This window comes from Eucyclogobius newberryi, unplaced genomic scaffold (assembly GCF_026437365.1).
Source record: "Eucyclogobius newberryi isolate DKJ021-1_F unplaced genomic scaffold, fEucNew1.0.hap1 SCAF_86, whole genome shotgun sequence".
Classification (NCBI taxonomy): domain Eukaryota; kingdom Metazoa; phylum Chordata; class Actinopteri; order Gobiiformes; family Gobiidae; genus Eucyclogobius; species Eucyclogobius newberryi.
In genome coordinates this window covers 342501-347500 of record NW_027316528.1, presented here as the reverse complement: position 1 = coordinate 347500, position 5000 = coordinate 342501, and the positions used below count along the sequence as shown (strand labels likewise).

Sequence of the window (5000 nt, the reverse complement as noted above, 5' to 3'; positions counted from 1 at the left end):
TAGAGGAGTTTTTGGAGGAGGAGGCTGTGGAGGAGTCAGGGGAGCCAGAGGTGTCTGGCTCCTCTTGCTCCTCTGACTCCTCAGACGAGGAGGCGTCCGTCGCACTGGAGATGGTGCTCGGCTCAGCGCTGGCGTCTGGGAAGGTGGGAGCAGGACAAACTGCTCCTCCTGACCAGAGGGAGGGGACTCGTGAGGGTCCAACTCCTAAGCCCGTGGAGGAAGAGGCTGAACCCGGGAGGAGGATGGGTGCGGGACAGGCCCCGCATCTTACCTCCAAAGGGGGGGACATCACCACAGGGCTGGGTGATGATCCCAAGCTCCAGTCGGACGGTGGTAAGAGGGGACAGGTGGAGAAGAAGGATAAGAAAGGGGCAAGACGCAGGAAGCAGGTGGCAGGAGACGGAGAGGGCGCTGCTGCTGAGAGCGGCTCTGCCTCCTCCGTTCCAACCACTTCAAAAGCGCCAGCAGAAAGCTCCATCAACCCACCATCCTCCACACGCAGCTCTGCCCCACGAGGTGAGCTCGAGACTGTTTTTAATGATGACTTCATGGATTTCTCCACCCGTGAAGTCAGAAAAAGAGTGTGGCAGTCGGATGCGACGGGCGCCAAAAAGAAGTCTAAATAAAAGATGGGTTACATCCTCCAAGGTCTCCTCTTAATGGCGTTCTCCTTGTCCTCTTGGAACGCAGGCGGCCTGCGGAGCCCAGTGCGGATGCAGAGCGCGTTACACTTTTCCAAGTGGGACGTGCTCTGCATCCAAGAAACGCACTGGGATGTCAGCCACGCGCAACAAGTGCGGAGCATGGGAGTAGGCTCTGTATTTTGGGCCCTGGGCACGGCGTGCTCGCGCGGTGTGGCCACGGTGGTGAGGCCTGGTGTCTTAGGCCAACCCACCCTGGTACACGCCGACCCAGAGGGCTCCTTCCTGGTCCTGGACTTCACGGACACAGTGAAGTTCAGACTAATTAACATCTACGCCCCGAACGATGATGGTCTGAGGAGGCAATTCTTCAAAAAAATATTTCGCTTTGCGAACGACAATACAATCATAATCGGTGACTTTAATACAACACTTTGCAAGACAGACATCGGCATTAACAACTCTTTTAAAAACAGCACTGCCAGGACAGCCCTGTTGGAAGAAGCCGCCAGCAGGAACCTGACGGAGGTGTGGCGGTTCGTCCACCCCTTCCTGAAGGATTTCTCCAGGCGGCAGGTCGTCCAGGGCGTCCTGAAGCAGTCCCGCATTGACCTCTGTTTTGCCTCCTCAGACCTGGCACAGAGAGTCAGTGGTGCTTCCTACAAGTGGTCAGGCTTGAGTGATCACTCCACTTTAGATATTTATTTTGGGTTAGTTTCATCACCGAGGAATGGAGGACTGTGGGTCCTAAACAGCTCCATCCTCGGTGATGAAACTTTTTGTAGGAAAATGGACTTTTTGTTTGATGTATTTGACATGGAGCTGGAGCTGATCGACAGCGTGGTCGATTGGTGGCCGACGGCAAAAACACGCATTAAAAAGCTCTGTGTCAATTACAGCAAACACAAGGCGTGGCTGTCGACCAGGAGGGAGACCGCTCTCCGCCAGCGCCTGCAGGTCCTGGACCAGGGCGCAGCTTCCACCACTGGCCCTGTGGATCCAGAGTACCTGGTGGTGCGCGCTGAGCTGGAGCAGCTGGAGGTAAGTAGGTGTCAGGGTGCAATTTTGAGGGCAAAAGCCAGACACACAGTCGAAGGAGAACGCTCGACAGCGTTCTTCTTCGGCTGTGAGAAGGTTACACAGGGAAAGATGCACATAGATAAGTTGATAGATAAGACAGGTAAGATTGTTTCCGAGGTAAGTGAGGTTTTAGAGACAGCGCAGGATTTCTATAGTAGGCTTTTTAGTTCAGACGGAGTGGCAGAGCAGGCTTTAGACCAGGCTGTAGGTGCTCTGGAGCGCACACTGAGCAGGGAGGATAGGGAGCTGTGCGACGCGCCTCTGTCTCTCATGGAGATAGAGGCTGCAGTCAAGAGTTTAAATACAGGGAAAAGCCCCGGAGAGGACGGACTAACCTGTGAGTTTTTCAAGCGTTTCGCTTCCAGGTTAGCTCCGATCCTACTCCTATTATATCAGGATTTTGAGAGTGAGAGTAGAGTTGGCGATGGTTTTGCGATGAGTGTCGTCACTCTGCTTTTTAAGAAGGGCGACAGGAGCAGCCTCGCCAACTACAGGCCCATTAGCCTTTTGAACGTAGACTATAAAATTTTAGCAAAGGTATTAGCAGGTAGGTTAAAGCGTGTGATTGGATCCGTCATACACCCCTCGCAGGCCTACAGCGTCCCCGGGAGGGACATCTCAGACACAGTTTTGTCTCTGAGATATCTCCTTCGGCAGATGCACGCGACCGGTGGTATTCACGTTAGTGTAGACTTTAACAAGGCGTTCGACAGAGTTGAGCATTCGTTCCTCTGGACTGTATTAGGTAAGTTAGGTTTCGGCGAACGGTTTGTTAATTGGCTACAGCTCATCTATTCCTTTGCGGTCAGTAAGGTCAAAGTCAACGGGTTTCTAACTGACTCTTTCCCCTTAAAAAGATCAGTCAGGCAGGGCTGTCCCCTCTCGTCGCTCCTCTACAGCATCGCCGCTGAGCCTTTGGCGGCCATGTTGAGGGCGGACGCGGCGGTGAGGGGACTGACCACGCCTGCGGGTAGGGAAGTCAAAATTTTTCAGTACGCAGATGACACGAATCTGATCCTCCGAGACGTGGAGAGCCTGAACGCCTCTCTCCACGTGCTCAATGTTTACGGCCTCGCTTCAGGGGCCAAAATCAATTTCGATAAAACCACGGTTAAATTTTGCGGCAGCGTCACGCCTGTTCCTCTCCCTGTCCAGCTCCGGGAGGCGGGGGACTCCTACAAGGTCCTCGGCGTCCCCCTGGGCAGAGACGAGGAGGCGTGTCGTACTGCACTTTGGTCGCCTTTGTGCGAGAAAATTACAGCGCGCTTGAATTTTTGGAGACGTCGTAATCTGACATTAAAAGGTAAAGTCTTAGTTGTAAATTCTTTGTGCATGTCCATGTTGAACCATGCACTCTCCGTGTACGGCCTGCCGGGGGTCTATGCTAACAAATTAAGGTTAGTGATAAACCACTTTTTGTGGAATCGTGAGAGGGGCTTTATTGCACATAAGGTTATGATAGGTGAGTACGATCAGGGAGGTTTAAAGTTAGCAGATTTAGAGTTAAGGAAGAAGGCCTTCAGGCTGAAAACAATTCGGAAATTTCTAGACGTTGAGGTAGATGCTCCATGGAAGGATTATATAGGTGAGTTTGTTAATAGTCTAGGTAAGTTTGGTGTTTATAATTTGTGTTTGTTGCCCCCTGTTTCGGTCCTGGAGGGCCTCCCCCCCTTCGAGAGGGAACTCTTGGAGGCGTGGAGGACTTTCAGGCCCCTGACTGTGGCGGTTCCAGACAGCGGTGAGGGTCTCGCGCACATGCCCCTCCGTCATAACCCTGACTTGCTCTCCGCTCCCCCCGGGAAGCGCGAGTGCATGATCAGTGGGGCGATGGAGGAGGCTGGGCTGGAATATGTAGGTAAGGTATTTGACGTGAAAGGTAATTTTAGTGTAGATTACATAGGGAAGTGTTTTAGGTTAGCAGGTAAAGTGTTTAGGAGAAAGTATATTAGTGGTATGGTAAGTATTTTTAACAGGAATCTGGTCAGGCATTGGGGAAGCACTTTGGGCCAAATGGGGAGCACGACAGGTAAGTTGAATTTTAATGTATTTGTTAGCACGGGGAGGTTTAGGATTTTCACAGACCTACCCACCCGCATCCTGTATCAGTTGTTGTTGCCGGGAGTGCTCGGGCGTCCCGCCTCGGAACACAAATGGTCATTAACATTCCCCGCACGCACCATCGCAACCATCTGGGCCAACATCTTTAATTGGTACACCCCACATAACGTAGGTCATTTTGACTTCAGATTTAGACACAGGATCGTCTTTACATCCGCAGCACTGCACGCATTTCTTCCCGACAGCTACGCTGCGGACTGCCCCGTGTGCCACGGACCCCCCGAGACCCTGGAGCACATGCTGTACACCTGCCCGGCCGTCCGCCCGTTCTGGTCCCGACTGCAGGACCTCCTCGCTCGGAGGCTGTCCTGGAGGCTCCCACCGCCGGCGGCCCTAGGAGGGGACGACCAGGAGCCCTGGCTCCTCCTCTTTGGTCCCGGACAGAGTCGCTCTGGAGCCAACACCCATCTCGCCCGACTAACCCTCTCCATAGCCCGGTACACATTATATCTCAACAGGAACATCCATCTCCGTGACAATAAAACAGCAGCACCCTGGCCCATCTTCAAAGGACTCTTGGCCGCACACCTCCGACACCTCCACATGGCAGCAGAGCACCGGTTCATCACCCACCTCGTCCCCCACAACACCCTGATCCACCTCACACCCTCTGGAAACCTGGACATCCTCTTCTGACCCCGGCATCACCCCCCCCAACCACGGCATCACCCCCCATCACTGAAGAATGTTTGGAGAATGATTGTGTGTTTGATTTTCTGTAAATTTTTGTCTCGTCTCCCCCTGCCCTTGTGTATCCCATTCCCTTGCCCTTGTGTGTCATGTATGTCTGTACATTCATGTAAATATATGTAAATACTTGTTTTAAGATGTTTTTGATAATAAAAGATAAAAAAAAAAAAAAAGACCAGCACGATCTCGTCTGATCTCGGAAGCCAAGCAGGGTTAGGCCTGGTTAGTACTTGGATGGGCGACCGCCGGGGAATACCAGGTGCTGTGAGCATTTTCACACTTTTTCACCTGTCAAAAAAAAAAAAAAAAAAAGAAGTTTTTCATTGAGATATCCCAATTTTGACCGAGCAAGTGGCGTGAAGGTACTCTTCACGAAAAGACAGTGTTTGATATAAAAAAGGCCGTTTTGACCTGGAACATTTCGCTCACGGCCATACCACCCTGGACCAGCCCGATCTCGTCTGATCTCGG

The 5000-nt window shown here is 52.3% G+C and overlaps 1 non-coding gene across 1 annotated transcript in view; it reads left to right on the top strand.

Moving 5' to 3' along the window:
* Positions 1–4952: 4952 nt before the first annotated feature.
* Positions 4953–5000, top strand: part of LOC140352754 (5S ribosomal RNA) — a 119-nt gene continuing 71 nt past the window's right edge. Inside the window, exon 1 of the ribosomal RNA XR_011925662.1 lies at positions 4953–5000. This exon is cut by the window's right edge and continues 71 nt beyond it. This is a non-coding gene — a ribosomal RNA (5S ribosomal RNA).